This window comes from Lampris incognitus, chromosome 13 (assembly GCF_029633865.1).
Source record: "Lampris incognitus isolate fLamInc1 chromosome 13, fLamInc1.hap2, whole genome shotgun sequence".
Lineage (NCBI taxonomy): Eukaryota > Metazoa > Chordata > Actinopteri > Lampriformes > Lampridae > Lampris > Lampris incognitus.
In genome coordinates, this window is record NC_079223.1 from 17864126 (window position 1) to 17885764 (window position 21639).

Consider the following 21639-nt stretch of genomic DNA (forward strand, 5'->3'; position numbering starts at 1 on the left):
GAAGAGGAAAAGAGGAAGGCCAAAGAGGAGGTTTATGGATGTGGTGAGGGAGGACATGCAGGTGGCTGGTGTGACAGAGGAAGATGCAAAGGACAGGAAGAGATGGAAATGGATGATCCACTGTGGTGACCCCTAATGGGAGCAGCTGAAAGTAGTAGTAGAGATCTAAGTGCTGAATTTGAAACCGTTGATCATTCTGTTTTATTGGAATGCCTCAAACACTCAGTTTGCATTGCTGGTTCAGTTTAAACTTGGTTTATTCATACTTGAAAGATAGATCTTTTAGCATAGCCATTGGCTAGTCATGGTCACCCTCTGTGACGATGACCTGCGGGGTTCCCCAGGGGTCTGCCCCTGGACCACTCTTGTTCTCTTTCTACATGTTATCCCTGGGGCATGTCATTCGCAGGCATAATGTGAGCTTCCATTCCTATGCAGATGACACCCAATTGTACCTCTCTTTTAACCCTAATGATTTTAATCAAATTAATACACTCCATGACTGCATGCATGACCTCAAATGCTGGATGGCCCAGATCATCCTGCAGCTAAATACTGATAAGACTGAAGCACTTATCATTGACCCTGACACAGTTTATGCTAATACTTAAAAACATCTGGGCTCTCTGTCTCAATATATAGCCCAAAACTGCAAAAATCGTGGTGTCATCTTTGATAACCGCCTCAGTTTGAACAAGCACGTTAACTCAGTTGTCCAGTCCATCATTGGCTCTGGCACAGTTTATGCTAATGCTTCAAAACATCTAGGTTGTCTGTCTCAAAATATAGCCCAAAACTGCAAAAACTTTGGTGTCATCTTTGATAACCATCTCAGCTTGAACAATGACAATAACTCAGTTGTCCAGTCATGTTTTGTTTTTTTGTTTTTTTTGCAGCTCAGGATACCCCCCAAGATCAGTTCAATTTTATCCAGTAGAAATTTAGAGACTATCATACATGCTTTTATTTCCTCTTGTTTGGACTATTATAAGTCCCTCTACACATGTCTAAGTCAACAGAGTCTACATAAATTACAGCTTGTCCAAAAAGCCATATTCTTCAGCAAAACCAAAAAAGAGAGCACATTACCCCTATTTTAGCTTCTCCTCATGAACTCCTGGTAAATATTTAAATTGATTTTAAATATTGTTAATTTTAAGGACCACTCTGGACTCACACCCAAATATGTTTCAGATCTCCTGACACCATACGTGCCCAGTCACAACCTGAGGTCCTCAGCCAAGGCTCTGCTAGCCATTCCACAGTCTAGGCTAAGGACCAATGGTGACTGGGCTTCTTCTGCTGAGGTCCCTACTCTCTGGAACAACCTCCCCGAGGAGATCAGACTGGCAAGGTCCTTATCCTCTTTTAAATCCCTTTTGAAACATACTTTTACAAGTGTACTTATTCAGGATTTGTGGTTTGAATTTACCGTTTGTTTATCACATTTATATTTTATTACTATTTATTAATTATTTTACACTTCTTTATTGTACTTATTTTATTTTTCATCATATGCAGCTCCTCTTGATTTATATTTCCTTCCCAATGTTGTTTAACTTTAAACTGTTTTTAAAATTTTTTATTCTTTGTCTACCACTTTTTTGTCTTGTAAAGTACTTTGTAACTTTGTTTTAAAAAGTTTTTTCTGAAACCATCAATGGTGTTGAGTGCTCCGCTAATGAGGAGCGGAATATCAACACGGATACAGAAAAAAAGATTTTAATGCATAGCAGTACAGGCCTGTGTCGTGTGTCTCGATTAGCAGCTGATGAGTGTGTCTTGATTAGCAGATTAGCAGCTGATGAGTGTGAGACGCACAAAACAGGCCTGTACTGCTATGCATTAAAATCTTTTTTCTTGTGTCCGTGTTGATATATATATATATATATATATATATATATATATATATATATATATATATATATACATACATACACATATACACACACATATACACACACATATATATATATACATACATACATACACACACACACACATATATATATATATACATATATACACACACACACACACACACATATATATATATACATATAATTATTAATATTATTATTATACTTTTGGACTGCCTTGAGTTTCAGGTCTGGCTCTGTCTTTGCTTAAGTTTTACTTATCTGATAGAACAGTGTGTCTTCCATGGTAACGTTACATCTGATTTCTCTGTAGCGAAAAATTGTGTGCCCCAGGGCTCAGTTTTTTGTCCTTTGCAATTCTCCCTTTACGTTTCTCCTCTTGGCCATTTTATATGGCGCTGTGGAATAAATTTCCAGTGCTACATTCCACAGCTAAAAATCTGGGTGGTTTTGACCAATCCCTATCTTTTGAATTTCACATTGGAGAAAGCACCAAAACCTTCTTTTTCCACCGACGAAACATTGCAAAATCTGGTCTTCTCTGTCCATGGCTGATACCGAGATCCTGATCCATGCTTTTTTTTTCATGCAGATTAGATTACTGCAATGTCCTTTTTTTCTGGCCTGCCACACGCTAGCATAAAAGAACCTTCAGCTAGTTCAAAATGCTGCTGCTAGAATATTAAAGATCCTTTCTTATACGTTTGTGTCCCTTAAAATGTCTGACCTTGACTATATTGACTTGTATCTGTGCTAAATTTGTCATTTGAGCAGTGTTTTCACATTCCGCTACTGTAGAGGGAGATGTCTGTGATTCAAACCTAACCCGGGCAAGCTAGATTTGGCATGTCACAAATTTGAAAGCCAATCACTGCCTAATATGCAAATGTGGGGCAGGCAAAGAAAACTGAAACCTCCTGAGCAGAGCAGACTTGTCGGTACAGACAGTGAGTTTGCATTAACATAGTGAAAGTTTTGACTGCAAACATGGTAGAGTGTGCATTTTTTAATAATAATAATAATAATAATGCATTTTATTTGTGGGCACCTTTCAAAACACTCAAGGATACCTTACAGAACACAGTAAAAAAAAGCACTGTATCAGACAGCGTAAAATCAAAACAAAGCAGAGTAGACAATAAAAGGTTAACACAACAGATAAGTATAAAATCAACATCTGCATAAAACTCGGGGAAGCGTGGATCAGACTGAATATGCCAGTTTGAAAAGGCACATTTTGAGATGGGATTTGAAGGTTGAAAGAGAGTCATGTTGCGAATTTCTTGTGGGAGAGAGTTCCATAGGCGGGGGCAGAATGACTGAAGGCTCTAGTCCCCATGGTAGTCAAGCGAGCCGATGGTGTAGTGAGTTGGAGAGCAGAAGAGGATCTGAGAGTGCGGGAGGGCGTGCGGATATGAAGGAGTTCAGAAAGATAGGAAGGAGCTAAGTTATTAAGGGCCTTAAAGTTGAGGAGCAGGATCTTGAAGTCAATATGGTATAAAAAAGGAAGCCATTGGAGTTGCTGAAGAACAGGAGTGATATGATCTATGGAAGGAGCTCTGGTAATGATACAGGCAGCTGAATTCTGGACCAATTGAAGCTTATGAAGACACTTGAGGGGAAGACCAAAGAGGATAGAATTACAGTAGTCAATACGGGATGTAACCAGGATGTGAGTGAGTATGGCTGTGCTTTTAGGTGTAAGTGATGGCTGAAGACGATTAATATTGCATAGGTGGAAGTATGCAGAGCAAGTAACATTGTTGATGTGGGCTTCAAAAGATAATGTGCTGTCCAGGATGACACCCAGACTCTTAACCTGAGGTGATGGGGGAACTATAGAATTGTCAATAGTAAGAAAAAAACTATCAGTTTTGGCCAAAGTAGATTTAGTGCAAACTAAAAGGACCTCAGTTTTATCACTATTAAGTTTGAGGAAGTGGTATGAAAATCAGGATTTAATTTCTAGTAAGCAGTCAGAAAGGGATGTGGGCGGAAGAGTGGAGGTAGGTTTGGTGGATAGATAAAGCTGGGGTCATCTGCGTAGCAGTGAAATTGAATGCCAAATTTCCTGAAAATGTGGCCAAGAGGTAGTAGGTAAATAATGAATAGGAGGGGTCCCAATACAGAGCCCCGGGGAACACCAGTAGTAACAGGAAAGGACTGAGATCTCAAATTTTTAAGTTGGACAAACTGAGTGCGGCCAGAGAGATATGATCTAAACCAGTCAAGGGGGGTGCCAGTTATTCCAATTGAAGCTAATCTTTCTAGGAGGATGTTGTGTGAGATGGTATCAAAGGCTGCACTCAGATCAAGGAGGACAAGTATGGTTAAGAGCCCAGAGTCAGCTGCCATCAAAAGATCATGAGTGATTTTCACCAATGCTGTCTCCGTACTGTACATGGAGCAAAAACCAGACTGGAATTGTTCAAACAGATTGTTGTTAGTCAAGTCTTTCAAGTGTTTTAGAAAGAAATGGTAAATTTGAGATTGTGCAAAAATTATTCAAATTGTTTGAGTCTGCACCAGGTTTCTTGAGTATTGGAGTTATTGCAGCTGTTTTGAGAGATGAGGGAACAAGACCAGAGGTAAGGGAGGAATGTATGATATCAGTTATTAAAGAGGATAGAGATGGTAGACAGACTTTTTACGAAATGAGTAGGAAGGGGGTCTAACCGACAGGTAGATGAATTGGATTTGCGAATAAGACCAGATATTTCTGCAACAGTTGAGCATTTAAAACTAGATAGTGAAGAACAGAGGGGAACATAGGAGGGTGAATAACATGAACTGCATGCAGTACTGTTTGAAGATGTCAATGCTGATGAATATTTTCAATTTTGGCATTAAAAAAGGCCATGAAAGCATTACATTGAGCAACTGAATACAGGTGGTGTAAGAGTGTCTGGTGGCTGTAAAATATTGTTTACCACAGAAAACACGTTTCTAGTGTTCACTTCACCTGATCTAAATAAGTTTGCATAATAAGATGATTTCGTTGTGGACAGAGCCTCCTTATAATGAAGTATGCGGTCATTATACAATTTTTTGGATGTAAACCGGATCTTGGAGCTTCCTTTCAGTAGCTACCAAAAGAAAAAAAAGAAAAAAATCCCACTATACTGCTGAAATGGTTGGAATTCACTTACAGATATGGGACTCACATGCGTACAAACCAAAATACATTACACTTCTAATACGTCCACTTGTACGCAACTGTGGTAAGTCTGTTCCCGCGAGGAGGTTTGGACAAAGGAATGGAGGCCAATATCATCGGTCACAGATATATTTATTACAACACATACATACAAACACGAAGAGTAGACAGAGCCAACCACAGGTCTGACCAGCACAAAGAGCTTTCCCAGTCTTTCCCCAGTGCACCTCGCACCCCTTCCTCCCTCCCCTTCCATCGCTTCCTCACGGTGACAGTTAACCGGCATCTCCCTTGATCCTGTGGCCATGGCCCAGCACTCCCCCGCCTCGCTGGTCCACTCTGGCTCTCCCGCCATCTCTCTCCCCGTCTGTGCCAGCCTGCAGTCTCTCATCCCTCTCTATCGGCCAGTACATTTGCCTCTGCCCATTGTGGCAGGGGTTGTGAGGCTCTGCTTGCCATGCTGACCCAAGAGAGCAAACTAGTGGCTCAGCAGGGAGGATAAAGGCTCCACAATCATGCCAACTTGCCTCAGGTGTGTCCTCCTCCCCGCTGGCGCTAGCAAGCCACAGTGACCCTGATCAATTTGCTCTTCTTTTTCTTCGGAATCGGTTTCCGATTTGAACATGTATGGCCGAATTACTCCTATATCAATACTTGCTATTGTGAAGGGTACAGTAGCAAGGATAAAAAGAAAACAAGCAGAGGCTACTTACTGTGTTCGATGCTCAGGTTTAAATATGCATTGCAGACAAAGGGGAGGGGGGAGATTTTAATTGAGGGTGGGGATAATTTGCATATTCACAGATTCTGGATTTTTTTATTGAGGGGGGAGTAGTTATGATTTTTAGGAATTTAGCAAGATAAATGAACTTATATGGTTTAGAGACAGTGGCACTGACAAAAAGACAGGAGGTGGAGCTGGAGGTGGCAGAGTTGAAGATGCTAAGATTTTCATTGGGAGTGACAAAGAAGGACACGATTAGGAACGAATATATTTGAGGGACAGCTCAGGTTGGACGGTTTGGAGACAAAGCAAGAGAGGCAAAATTGAGATGGCTTGGACATGTGTGGAGGAGAGATGCTGGGTATATTGGGAGAAGGATGCTGAATATGGAGCCGCCAGGGAAGAGGAGAAGAGGAAGGCCAAAGAGGAGGTTTATGGATGTGGTGAGGGAGGACATGCAGCTGGCTGGTGTGACAGAAGAAGATGCAGAGGAGACAGGAAGAGATGGAAACGGATGATCCGCTGTGGCGACCCCTGACAGGGGCAGCCAAAAGTAGGAGTCGTAGCAAGATAAATGAACTTATTTTACAGAAGAAACACATCAGACAATATATTATATAGAGCAGAGAATTTTATGTCTTAAAACATGACTGGGGGGGACTTTAACTAAAACAAAAAAAAGTTTGACCATATCGCGCCGATTCCAGCCTCCCTTCTCTGGCTTCCCGTTCAAACTAGATCTGACTTTAAAGTGCTACTTTAACCTACTTAATGGGCTTGCCTCCTCATATTTGTCAGATCTTATATAGCTTTATTTACCTCCTAGCGCCCTCTGTTCTCAAAAGTGTAGGCCTCCTCTCTGTCCCTAGAGTTAAACGGAAGTCTGCAGTCTGCAGAGCCTTCTCCTACGGCGCCCCCTTTCTTTAGAGCAGTCTCCCAGCCGCCATCAGAGAATCTGACTTTAGACTCTCAAATCTAAACTGAAAACCCGTCTGTTCTTATTAGCTTTCAACTAGTTGTCTTATTTCTTTGGTAGTTTGACTTCCTTCTGAGCTTTGTCACAACTATCCTCTTTAGGGAAGATCCCAGTCTCACTATATTTACAACTGCAGGTCTTAGCGGTGATCTCTTGGTTTCCTCCTGCCGACGAGAATTCCTGAACTTTCTGAATGCATCACATCGTCCTAACCGTCTGTTTGTATCTCTGACCACGTGTGTGCCATGCTGTGTGGCCCCCTGTCCCTCTCTGTCTCTCTGTTGCTCTCTTTCTCCGTTTCCAGAACAGTTTTTCTTCCCTTATGAACTCTCTGATGACCACGGATCATCTCTCTTTCGACCGCCTGATGATTTCGGAGCCTGTCTGTGATGCGTCCTGTTTTCCCTTAGTCACGGCCCACCCTCCTGGAGAGTTATGCTACCGTTTGCGATGATCCCGTTTAAAATTGCCTTTATACTAGTTGTTCTAGCTATGACAACTTCGGCATCACTCTCCTCACTTCTCTTGTCTTGTTTCTCGCTGTGTGTGAATGCTGTGTGGCGGTCTGCCTCGCCTCTTGTGTGTATGTGAAGTCTATTCTCTCTGCAGGGCCCCACTGAGCAGAGCTGGTCTGTGGTGCGGGGTGCCGCCGGCTCTTGACTGCATCTGTGGGGTTAGTGACGTTGTCTTGGATGGACGCAGATTGACTAAATTTGCCTTGCACTGTCTTTATAAGTTCATTACCCAGCACATTTAAATTTGCTGCATTATTCTACATCACCTTGCTCTGTGTGTAATCTATGAAGTTACATTATAATTTGGTTATTTTTGTGTATTTTATGCATTTGAAATCTATTGCATTGTCTGTCCGTCCTGAAAGAGGGGTCCCTCCTCTGTTGCTTTTCCTGAGGTTTTGCCCATATTTTTTCCCTGATAAGGTTTTTCTTGTGGAGTTTTTCCTCGGTTGGGTCTAGTGTCCAAGGATAGACGGTGTTGTATGTCTTATGCTGCTGTATATTGTACTGACTGTGAAGTCCTTCTGGACCACCTCGTGAATTTGGGCTATACAAATAAACTTGTCTGAGTACTTAGCATTGCCTTTCTGTTCCCCTATTCCTCTCCTCTGAGCTCAGTCACACTTCTTTATGTGTGTATGTGACGGCTGATGTGTGAGGCTGAAACTGTGTGTGTGTGTGTGTGTGTGTGTGTGTGTGTGTATGTGTGTGTTACATGCATAGTATATGTGTATCTTGTCTGTGTAATTCTAGTGTTGCTTTGGGACAGATGGCACAAGGCGCACCTGTAACTAACCACAGTGGAGAGGCTGTGGTTAACCGCTTGGGGGGATTTTTTTTTTTAAACGCAGTGCTGCTTCCACAGACACAAGTTCTCACACGCACGCACACACACACACACACACACACACACACACACACACACACACACACACACACACACACACAAACACACATCTATAATCCAGTGAGTCCAGTAAATTCTTTATGCGACAGTACAAGCCTGTTTCATGCCTGTTCCATTTTTCAAGCCTGTTTCATATTTGACATGAAACAGGCTTGTACTGTCTCATAAAGAATTTACTGGACTCACTGGATTATTTTGCCCCTTAATTGTTGAGCACTTTCCCTACCGTTTAGTGTTTCTTTTAACAAAGTTTTATGTGTATATATATATACGTATATGTATATACACTACCGTTCAAAAGTTTGGGATCACCCAAACAATTTCGTGTTTTCCATGAAAAGTCACACTTATTCACCACCATATGTTGTGAAATGAATAGAAAATAGAGTCAAGACATTGACAAGGTTAGAAATAATGATTTGTATTTGAAATAAGATTTTTTTTACATCAAACTTTGCTTTCGTCAAAGAATCCTCCATTTGCAGCAATTACAGCATTGCAGACCTTTGGCATTCTAGCTGTTAATTTGTTGAGGTAATCTGGAGAAATTGCACCCCACGCTTCCAGAAGCAGCTCCCACAAGTTGGATTGGTTGGATGGGCACTTCTTTGAGCAGATTGAGTTTCTGGAGCATCACATTTGTGGGGTCAATTAAACGCTCAAAATGGCCAGATAAAGAGAACTTTCATCTGAAACTCGACAGTCTATTCTTGTTCTTAGAAATGAAGGCTATTCCATGCGAGAAATTGCTAAGAAATTGAAGATTTCCTACACCGGTGTGTACTACTCCCTTCAGAGGACAGCACAAACAGGCTCTAACAGGTACTATTTAATGAAGATGCCAGTTGGGGACCTGTGAGGCGTCTGTTTCTCAAACTAGAGACTCTAATGTACTTATCTTCTTGCTCAGTTGTGCAACGCGGCCTCCCACTTCTTTTTCTACTCTGGTTAGAGCCTGTTTGTGCTGTCCTCTGAAGGGAGTAGTACACACCGGTGTAGGAAATCTTCAATTTCTTAGCAATTTCTCGCATGGAATAGCCTTCATTTCTAAGAACAAGAATAGACTGTCGAGTTTCAGATGAAAGTTCTCTTTTTCTGGCCATTTTGAGCGTTTAATTGACCCCACAAATGTGATGCTCCAGAAACTCAATCTGCTCAAAGAAGTGCCCATCCAACCAATCCAACTTGTGGGAGCTGCTTCTGGAAGCGTGGGGTGCAATTTCTCCAGATTACCTCAACAAATTAACAGCTAGAATGCCAAAGGTCTGCAATGCTGTAATTGCTGCAAATGGAGGATTCTTTGACGAAAGCAAAGTTTGATGTAAAAAAAATCTTATTTCAAATACAAATCATTATTTCTAACCTTGTCAATGTCTTGACTCTATTTTCTATTCATTTCACAACATATGGTGGTGAATAAGTGTGACTTTTCATGGAAAACACAAAATTGTTTGGGTGATCCCAAACTTTTGAACGGTAGTGTATATATGTGTGTATACACACACACACACACACACACACATATATATATATGCTGCATACGTGACTAAGGTCTGTCACTGGTCTGCTTAATGTCAGTAGTGTCAAACGGCCCATGTCAAATCTTTTTGTAAAACACGTGTGAACAAGTTAATCATTGTAAATCACATTTCAGTGTCCTTACGCATACGAAATAGGTAGCGATTGTACAGAAAACGGCTTGCGTTCTATTGTAACAGGTGTCTGAAATTCAGATTTGACCAGAAATGTAAAGCACTTTGAGTGGCTGTTGCAGCTAGAAAAGCGCTGTATAAAATGCTAAAATGCAATTTTATATATATATATATATATATATATATATATATATATATATATATATATATATATATAAAAAGAGAGAGAGAGAGAGAGAGCACCCCCCCCGAAATCGTCAATGGTGTTTATATATATATATATATATATTTATATATAAATATTGTAGCGAATTCGGGGGGCAACCACAGGAAGAATTCGCTACAATATATATGCCCACTGACAGCCACATTCAGAAAGGATGTACTGATTTATTTTTTTTTTCCTTCTCCAATTGTATCTGGCCCATAAACCCACTCTTCCAAACCGTCCCGGTCGCTGCTCCACCCCCTCTGCTGATCCGGGGAGGGCTGCAGACTACCACGTGCCTCCTCCGATACATGTGGAGTCGCCAGCTGCTTCTTTTCACCTGACAGTGAGGAGTTTCACCAGAGAGATGTAGCACGTGGGAGGATCACGCTACTCCCCCCAGTTCCCCCTCCCCTACGAACAGCCGCCCCGACCAACCAGAGGAGGCGCTAGTGCAGCAAGCCGGACACATACCCACATCCGGCTTCCCACCCGCAGACACGGCCAATTGTGTCCGCAGGGACGCCTGACCAAGCCGGAGGCAACACGGGGATTTGAACCGATGGTCCTGTGCTGGCAGGCAATGTAATAGACCACCACGCCACCGGGACGCCACTGTACTGATCATTTTAATTGTTTTACTGCTGAAGTTAAGACATTTGTTGTGGGGATTCATTGACTTTCCCATCATTTGGTGCCTTTAATAGCGGACATGTTTTCCTTAAAGCGTGAATTTTAAAAAGAAAATATTCATGATTTGCATAATGGATATGGGATACCTTCTCATACGCAGGGAGATAACACTCTTGTGGCTTTTGTTTGGATGTTCTCCAACTTAGCTCTCACGTCTGCAGGCGGTGTGAAGGGCAATATCATCATCTCCATCAGGTCCCTCGGTCCCTCTGAGTACATATTGATCCTGGAGTAACAGAAAGAAAAAAAAATATCCCACTCATTTCAAGTTAACAAAACTACATTCTGGGGCAGGGCTGTAACAGACAGTCTCAAAATTGCGAGTGCGTTTAATAACATGGCTCAGTCTTGGCACGCTCCTTGATATTTTTGCCATGAAGATTGTCTTTCTCGGCAATATAATTCAAGATTGCCCTTGTCTGAACAAGCTTCATGCCATCGATCTCCACCTGAGGAACTTGTTGAAACATGAGAGCCCCATCTGCAGACAAAGGGACAGCAGCAGGTCATGGCAAACTGCAAGTGAGAGAGACAAGGTCAGATAACACACACTCACAACCATCTCATTTTAGCTTTTAGAAAAAAGCAACCAAGTGACACCAGGAGCCAACATGACTGTTTGCAGTTTACATCTTTAAGCCAACTCACCACTCAGGAGTCTCTCATACTGTTCTGGGGTTGGCAGATGCCCCTCGTCGAACTGCGAAAGGAGAAAGTGGAAGTTGAACTCTGACAAGAATCACAGGACACATGAACATGCAAATAAAATGTCCTAATGTCAAATCCCCGCAGTTTTGTTTAACTTACCTCAACCTCTGCAACAGTTCGAAGACAACGAATCGCCTCCATTTCCCCTCTCCCATTGAAATGATACAGGACAACGCTGTCAGCCATGGCAATATGAACTGAGATGGAAATCTGTAAGAAAAAGAAATAAAGAAAGCTACTTTATTTTGTTATTGTACAGTTACAGTGAAATTTGTTCTCTGCATTTAACCCATGTTTTGTATAGGAGCAGTTGGGCAGCTGCAACACCCGGGGACCAACTCCAGTTCTTCTTTCCATTGCCTTGTTCTGGGGTGCAGACAGGAGTGTTAACCCTAACATGCTTTTTGATCATCAGACCGCGTCATCATCAACCACCCACCATCACAACGTCTGGGAGGAAACCGGAGCGCCCGGAGAAACCCCATGCAGACATGGGGAGAACATGCAAACTCCACACAGAAAGGACCTGGGACGGCCTGGGGTTTGACCCCAGGACATTCTTGCTGTGAGGCAACCATGCCCCCCCCCCCCCAGAAAATATGCATGTGTGCAGATTCTGAGCAAGAATTACTGGTTTGACTTGGGAACTGACTGAAATACTTCAACCTCAACTTTATTCTTGTAGTACTTTAAATACAACACAGCTGACTCGAAGTGATTTACACAGCCGAGCAAAAATACGTTAATTACAGTCCAGATGCACATCGACAATATTTCCCTATCGACATATTCATACACACACGTGACCCACACCCACGAACAGCACAGACAAGAACGAAATAAGAACCAGTTAAAAGCCGGAGTATAAAAAATGGGTTTGTGCACTGGCCCTTTCGTTACTCCTGAAAATACGAGTGAACTATTGCTGTGTTGCAGACAACTCGGAAATCGAGCTTTTCCGTCCTCCTACTAGAAAAAGTACAGCGGAAGGCCACTCAAGTACTGCTTGTAAACTGAGGGCAAATCCACCCACCCCACTTCATGGAGAAGCGGTTGTCTGACGTCACACAATTGCGGCACCCATGGAGGCGCGCGGCGTAAATGGTAAACCAGCAACTAAAAGGCAAAGTAAAGTATATTTGCATGTGTTTCATTAAGATAATACATACTATCGTATAGGGAAAAATGTTCTGCATGTAAATTGATGTAAAAATATTTCGCCAGTGTGTCATTAGGCAGATGGTTAGGGTAATCAATGTCTGAAAGTTAGCTTCTCCGTACAAAAGTTATTCCTGTTTCGTTGCAAGGAGGCTGCACTGCTGACAGTTCAGTGGTCCATACACTTGCCAAAAAAACACCAGTTTGTCACGGTCAGCCATGTTTTTATTTTCTATCTTTTATTTATTTGTTTATTTTTATATTTTACGTTTGGCGTCGTGCACCTGGAACGATTGGAGGTCGGAAATTGGAAATGTAAACTGGGAAATTCCAACCTTGGACTTTGAATGGAAAAAACTATTTCCTAGGCAAAAGAAGTGGACTTGGACTAAAGTGGGCGGGTGGGAGGAGGGGGGCAGTGTGGGTTGATCGACACATTTTAGCCAATCGCAATAGAGTTATCTGCATGTTAGTTACGCGGTGCATTGTGGGCGACGCCAAACGGGTGAGGAAACGTCCTGCAAAAACCATTTCGACAAACAGAATTGGTATGTTATGTTGAGTAATACACTATAATTCTGCAAGATCTTGGTCTTGCAGAATTGGTATGATATAATGAAATTGTATTTTGCAATTACAATTGTAAAATAGGGGTAGAGTAGGGGTAATTTTGAAGGAAGAGTATATCAAGAGTGTGCTGGAGGTGAAGAGAGTGTTGGACAGAGATGAGTATGAAGCTGGAAATCGAAGGTGTACTGATGAATGTTAAGGTGATCATCGATGATAGTACCCAAAAAATTTATATGATGAAACCATTTCCACACTTTCATTATGTATGACGCACTCTTTGGCTGCAACTCTGTTACGTCTAAAATCAATAATCAGTTCTTTGGTTTTAGAAACATTTAAGTCCAAGAAGTTGTTATCACACCAAGAAATAAAATCAGTGAGAGCATTCCCATGGACTGATTCTGAACACTGGAGAAGGGTCATCAATGCAGTGTCGTCAGAAAATTTGACCAAATAGCTGCCCTCCTGAGTGCTCCTGCATCCATCAGTGTACATAATAAAAAGTAAGGGCGAAAGGACACATCCTTGTGGTGAGCCTATGGATATAGCTAGAGTCTGAGAGACAGCCATTTACAGACACCTGATGCTCTCTGTCAGTCAAGAAGTCCAAGATCCATAACACAAGTTGGTGAGTTAAATTACATTACATGACATTACATGACATTACAATCATTTAGCCAATGCTTTTATCCAAAGCGACTTACAATAAGTGCATTTAACGTAAGAAATCAGGAGAACTACTAGTCATCAGAGGTCATAAGTGCATCTTCTCTCTAAACAAGCATCTAAGAGGAAAACCAGTGCTAAAGTAAAAGCATGAGAAAGATTTTTTTTTTAGAAATGAGTGAATACAATAAGTGCTACGAGCAAGTAACAGGGTAGTAGTTTTTGCAAAAATTTCTACAAAATCTTTTTCGCTTTGTCATTATGGGGTATTATATGTAGATTGGTGAAAAAAAAGGAATTTAATCCATTTTGGAATAAGGCTGTAACATAACAAAATGTGGGGAAAGTGAAGGGGTGTGAATACTTTCCGGATGCACTGTATTTATAATGCATAAATCCGTTTTAAATTGACAATGTATCATAAAGGTGGTTATGAGGTGTTGTGAGGGCATATACAAGGTTATAATGAATCTTACAATGACTTATAGCTACACTTATACGGCGTTATAGATGCTTATAAGGCGTTGCAAGCTTCATAGAAGGTTTTACTCAGATTTTAACAATGTTGTTAAGGCTGTTTCTGTCTTTCACCTGTGAAAGATTGATAAAAGCAACAGAGGACTGACAGAAAAGGGATTTAATTTGCGCAGGGTGAATTCTCTGTTGCCCTCGTTTCACCATAGCCTCAGTGTTCACATCAAATTTAAGGTGATCATCGATGATAGTGTCCAAAAAAATTACATGATGGAACCATTTCCACACTTTCATTATGTATGACGCATTCTTTGGCTGCAACTCTGTTACGTCTAAAATCAATAATCAGTTCCTTGGTTGTCGAAACATTTAAGTCCAAGAAGTTGTTATCACACCAAGAAATAAAATCAGTGAGAGCATTCCCATGGACTGATTCTGAACACTGGAGAAGGGTCATCAATGCAGTGTCGTCAGAAAATTTGACCAAATAGCTGCCCTCCTAAGTGCTCCTGCATCCATCAGTGTACATAATAAAAAGTAAGGGCGAAAGGACACATCCTTGTGGTGAGCCTATGGATATAGCTAGAGTCTGAGAGACAGCCATTTACAGACACCTGATGCCCTCTGTCAGTCAAGAAGTCCAAGATCCATAACACAAGTTGGTGAGTTAAATTACATTACATGACATTACATGACATTACAGTCATTTAGCCAATGCTTTTATCCAAAGTGACTTACAATAAGTGCATTTAACGTAAGAAATCAGGAGAACTACTAGTCATCAGAGGTCATGAGCACATCTCTCTAAACAAGCATTTAAGAGCAAAACCAGTGCTAAAGTAAAAGCGCCAGAAAGAGTTTTTTTTTTTTAAATGAGTGAATACAATAAGTGCTAAGAGCAAGTAACAGGGTAGTAGTCCATCCCTTAAGTCGACTGGTTAACGTATTCGCCCATGGTGCAGGAGACCTGGGTTTGTGTCCCGGCTGTGGCGGTTCCTGGCTGCCCCCCCCCCCCCCAAATTCGCTACATTGGTTATTAAAATCACATAGCAACCTATTTATTAAAAGATGGGGCTGCATCATATGAATGCCAATTAAAAGTCAGCAAACAAAAGCTTGGGATGGGCTTGCGGTTTTTCCCAGTGCTTATACAGGTTATTAGATATAAAAAGTTTTGCATCCTCCACAGAGAGGCGAACCCTTAGGGACTTCTAGGACTTCAGAGAAGGCCCAAAATATCAGCATTTTAAATGCTATATTTAAAATATTTCATTCAATAATAATTCTCTCTTCTAATTCTAATTTTGCTTCAGTAATTTTGCTTCAGTAATGAATCAAGTTTGCTTCAGTAATGAAAGGGTTATTGTAGTAAAACCATGAAAATCGAGTTATCCAATCAGATGTTGTTGTTGTTGTTGTCTCTTGGCAGAGAAAGGGTTAGCTGGTGGCTCCCTCATTGGTTAGGACTGCTAGAAGTCTTGTGCTTGTGTTTATTTAGAAAGTGACAGGTGAATCAGCCAATCATATTTTGCTGTTGTAGTGGGTGGGACCAAAAAAAAAAATCGCCCTAGGACTTCTAGAAGTCCAGACCTATCCAGATGCGGGCTCACTCATATAAAAGAAAGATGTGCGGTTGCTGAGGAGTCATTAATTGTGACTGACCAACTCTTTCACATTGGCGATGGCGATCCAAATTTACTGGTTCACTTAAACCAATCGAACTGCACATCACTAACGTTAGTCTGTGTATCAGACGAGTGCGATGAAGTTTACGAAGCATGGCTACAGGGGGAGATGAAAGCGATGCTGTAGCTAGCTTGTTAGCGTTACCCTTCTCAAGACATGCTTTCGGGGAAAAGCAACAAGTGATTGGAAGTCGAAGGCCAACTCCCGCTCTTGTCTTGCCTATGCTTCATCACCTCACCTGTCTGGTGTTGACCATCTCCGTATCTACCTCTTCAGTTGAGCGGTCTTTCTCGGCCCTGAAGTGCATCAAGACTCACACCAGAAACACAGTGGGATCGATTGGGAGCTTTCGCACTGATGTCCATAGAAAAAGGCCTTCTGGTGGAACTTAAATACAAGGACAAACTGCATGATGCTGCCATTGCCCACTTCATAAAGACGGACCGACGGATGGACTTTATATTCAAGTAGCCTAATAAGGTAAGCTGCCTAATTTCATTTTACTCCAGATCAAAGCTGGTGTATTCATTTCACATATTGTGATGGCACTTCATAGCTGGTTAATACCACACTTTGCTCATGTGACATTAGGCCTACTATACCCAATATTATGGCATAAGGTTTGGCATATTTTGCATATGATTGTATTGCGATTTTGCTCATGGCATATTCTGCATGTGAAGGTTGATTTTATCATTATTTCTATTGTTTGCTCATGAATTGCTTTGGCTTGGTGTGGTCAGTTTGTAAAGAAGAGGTTTTATGATGCTGCATACTGTCCATGGTGATGTTGTAGGCCAGAAGCGGAGGCCATGTCGTGGTGCATTTTCATTGTTTTCCAAGTATGGAACGAGACAAAGGCTATTTGATATCCAATGGATTTTGATGGATCTTGAGGCACTGAGTTACTGGCAGTGGGTGTGTGTGTGTGTGTGTTAGAGCTGTGTGTTGGAGCTGTTTACATATTAAAAAATACCCCCAAAATTTGGCTGATTACAATATCATTGCGCCGTTGAAGGCCCACTGCCAGACCCCACAGTTTGCTACTGCCTCCACACCTCTCCCTGCCAGGGAAGCAAATTGCAGTGGATCAAGTTTTCCATCCACAGTTAGCAAAACAAGGTTTTTAACAATTTTCTCAAGGATTTTCATTATTAATGATATTGTTGCAACTGGTCTAAAATCATTAAGTTGGCAAGGATTGGTGTTCTTTGGGACAGGTATCAATCACAGTAGAGGATTTCTAGATAGCAGGGATTTGGTTACAGTGAAGTGACATCTGGAAGATATGGTGGAGGACACTGCTAAGCTGGTCAGCACAGTATTGCAATGTGCATCCACAAATGTGATCTGGACCAGGGGCCTCCCTGATGCTTACCTGTTTTAAAATATCTCTAACACATTCCTGACTGATGACAGAAGAGAGAGACTTTCTAAAGCCAGAGATGTTTCAGAAAAATCGTGTTTTTCAAAGTGGGTATAAAAATAATTAAAAATATTTGGGAGATCATTATCGTTTACTCCCCCAATTTTAAGAGGTCTCCTGTCACTGTTTGTATGAGTGATTGAAGACATAGATTTAATTCCCCTCCAAGCTGCCCACAGATCACCGCTGCTATACTTATGTTCCATCCTATCCTTATGCATTGTTTTGGCTTTCCTTATCTCATTCCTTACTTCTTTGGTAATTTTTTTCTTATCCTGGCTAGTCCCTGTATAAAAGAAATGCATTTCTTCTTATTTATGACATTTTTAAGTTCTTTAGTAACCCATGGTTTATTATTAGGGAAAACTGTAATGTTTTTACAGGGAATATTGGACTCCACACAGAGGGATATGTAGGAAGAAACAGTTTGTGCCAGTTCATTTAAGTTTGAGCAGGAACCTTGGGGGTCATCCCAGGTCACCCTCTGTGTGCAATTTGCATGTTCTGTCCATGTCTGTGTGGGTTTCCTCCGGGTGCTCCGGTTTCCTCCCACAGTCCAAAGGCATGTCGGTCAGGTGAATCGGCCGTCCATAATTGTCCCTAGGTGTGAATGTGTCGGCCCTGTGATGGACTGGCGGCCTGTCCAGGGTGTCTCCCCACCTGCCGCCCAGTGACTGCGGGGATAGGCTCCAGCAACCCACAACCCAAAACAAACAAGGAGCAAAATAATCCAGTGATTCAAAATATGTTAATTAGACAGTGCAAGCCTGTTTCATGCTATGTGCAATCATCAGCTGTCATTAGAGCTAAACGGCAAAGAACACATGTATATACACTCACTGGCCACTTTATTAGGTACACCTTGCTAGTACCGGGTTGGACCCCCTTTTGCCTTCAGAACTGCCTTAATCCTTCGTGGCATAGATTCAACAAGGTACTGGAAACATTCCTCAGAGAGTTTGGTCCATATTGACATGATAGCATCATGCAGTTGCTGCAGATTTGTCAGCGGCACATCCATGATGCGAATCTCCCGGTCCACCACATCCCAAAGGTGCTCTATTGGATTGAGATCTGGTGACTGTGGAGGCCATTTGAGTACAGTGAACTCATTGTCATGTTCAAGAAACCAGTCTGAGATGATTCGAGCTTTATGACATGGCGCGTTATCCTGCCTGAAGTAGCCATCAGAAGATGGGAACACTGTGGTCATAAAGGGATGGACATGGTCAGCAACAATACTCAGGTAGGCTGTGGCGTTGACCCGATGCTCAATTGGTACTAAGGGGCCCAAAGTGTGCCAAGAAAATATCCCTCTCACCATTACACCACCACCACCAGCCTGAACCATTGATACAAGGCAGGATGGATCCATGCTTTCATGTTGTTGATGCCAAATTCTGACCCTACCATCCGAATGTCGCAGCAGAAATCGAGACTCATCAGACCAGGCAACGTTTTTCCAATCTTCTATTGTCCAATTTTGGTGAGCCTGTGTGAATTGTAGCCTCAGTTTCCTGTTCTTAGCTGACAGGAGTGGCACCCGGTGTGGTCTTCTGCTGCTGTAGCCCATCTGCCTCAAGGTTCGACGTGTTGTGCGTTCAGAGATGCTCTTCTGCATACCTCGGTTGTAATGAGTGGTTATTTGATTTACTGTTGCCTTTCTATCAGCTCGAACCAGTCTGGCCATTCTCCTCTGACCTCTGGCATCAACGAGGCATTTTCGCCCACAGAACTGCCGCTCACTGGATATTTTCTCTTTTTCGGACCATTCTCTGTAAACCCTAGAGATGGTTGTGCGTGAAAATCCCAATAGATAAGCAGTTTCTGAAATACTCAGACCAGCCTGTCTGGCACCAACAACCATGCCACGTTCAAAGTCACTGAAATCACCTTTCTTCCCCATTCTGATGCTCGGTTTGAACTGCAGCAGATCGTCTTGACAATGTCTACATGCCTAAATGCATTGAGTTGCTGCCATATGATTGGCTGATTAGAAATTTGCATTAACGAGCAGTTGGACAGGTGTGCCTAATAAAGTGGCCGGTGAGTGTATATATCAACACAGATACAGGAAAAACAAGTTTAATACATTGCAGTACAGGCCTGTTTCGTGCGTTGCACACTTATTGTTGATATTCCACTCCTCATTAGTTGAGCACTCATAACACCATTGAAGGTTTCGGGAAAAAAACGCTACATATATATATATATATATATATAACTGTCTCGCCGTGCACGTTATGTGCACAACGTCCAATGGGGAAGAGGATGGGGGAGGTGCCTACATTCAAATACATGTGATCGCTAACTGTCCAGTAGGAGGGGGAGGGGGAGGTTGCATACAAAGTTAATGGCATTTGTCTATGGGCATTATCTATTTATAATTACAAAATAGATGCTTATATCTGTGTCTGCAACTGCTGGCCAATTCATTCCTGTTATTCAATGTTGGCATTTCTGGTTTGCAAATGATAAAATGCTTTTCTGTTGGTAGGTTACACATTGTGTTACTGGTTGAGTATGCTTTGTTTTTTCAGAGTGTTTTCCAGGTGGTTGAATAATTAATGTTTCTGTACGCCAATGACCAAATATAACGGCTCAAATATGTTACATTCCTTAAACGGTTATTTCTAAAGCTACACATGTTTGCATTAAACCTTATTTTGAATGTTCCCTCTGTTAGTCCAACATATGTCTCTATTTTTCCATTGTCATTTCTTGTCACCATAGCTCGGATAAGTGCTTCACCTCGGACCACCAACTGAGAAAGATATTCAATAGGAAGACCATCAAAATTAGCTACAGTTGCATGCCTAATAGTCAACAAATAATATCATCCCACAACACAAACATCATGAACAAATCAAAGAAACCTTCACCACAAGTGGACACCCTCAACTGCAACTGCCCTGTGAACGACTCATGCTCCCTTGAAAGTAAATACCAGAAGAAAGGAGTCATCTACTAAGCTACGGTGACAAGAAATGACAATGGAAAAAAAGACATACATTGGACTAACAGAGGGAACATTTAAAAAAAGGTAGCTTCCGCTGAGGTCTTTGCTAGCATCTATATGGCCATATAACATGTTTGATATCAAGTACAGAAGCATGTTCAGCTTTACAACAGCTGACGAGTCATATTAGATGATAGCAAGATGGAGAAATGTCCATCCATTCCATTATCCAAACCGTTTATCCTGCTCAGGGTCGTGGGGATGCTGGAGCCTATCCCAGCAGTCACTGGGTGGCAGAAGAAATGAATGGAGAAATGTATGGGATATAAAAATAGCTTGAAGCTGCCTCAAAGAGGATATGAATGATAATTATAATCTGATTGACAAAAAAAGGCAAAAACAAAAAACAGGCAAGCTTTTATATATGAATTCATATTTAACAATAATATAACAAAATACTGATTATTATTACCAGGTAAATATCTTGACTGCTTCTGGTAATGCTGTTTTGCAGAGGCTATTCTTGATTACTCTTGGTATGCTGCAGTCTTATTCAGGTTTAATGGTGCCTCATCCTTGCCATTAGGCTTGCTGAAATCCAGTACATATCCATACCTGGAAAGCAGAGAGCATCACCTTTACCAGGTAGAGAAGGCTGTCACAAATAGATCTACATAATGTCCCACTGCTGCTCAAACTTGTCAAAAAGAGTCCTCTTATTTTTTCAGTTGGACTGCAGTGGGCCAGTGCCACTATGTTACAGTCACCACGTTGAGATGAAAGGCAGTAAAACATCTATTGAGATCATTTTGAGAGATAACTCCTGTAATTTTCCAAAACTGGGCAGGTTTATGCCATTTTCACTCCATAAAATTCTGGCTTTTGCCATCCAAATGAATAGCTGGCGATCTCCTACACTCTATATTACAGGGAGGATCTCTGTCAGTGCCACTTGTACTCCAAATGAATCAACAGCTTTGCTCGAGTGTATCTCACCAAGCCACATGGCAGTGGTCTCTCACCTGCTCTGTGCATCCTTGACTTACCTTGAACCGAGTTTTGCTGAGAACATTAAGTGATGTCAGCTCCGTGTACTCATAGTGGTCCCAGTCCTCCACTTGAACAAGTCCAGTGCCGTGCCCCCATTGTTGACGGCTACCCTTGGCCTTCAGTTGTTAGTTCAGCAGGTTTGCATCCTCAGACTTCTGTTTGAGTGGTCGACGGGTGGAAACAGTCAGCAGTGACCTCAAAAGCAAGGATATGTACATTTTACTTTTGCG

General features: G+C 41.8%; 1 pseudogene; it reads right to left on the reverse strand.

Annotated features, from left to right (window-relative positions):
* Window positions 1-298: 298 nt before the first annotated feature.
* On the reverse strand, window positions 299-11606 carry LOC130123165 (glutathione S-transferase alpha M14-like; annotated as a pseudogene).
* Between the last annotated feature and the right edge of the window lie 10033 nt (window positions 11607-21639).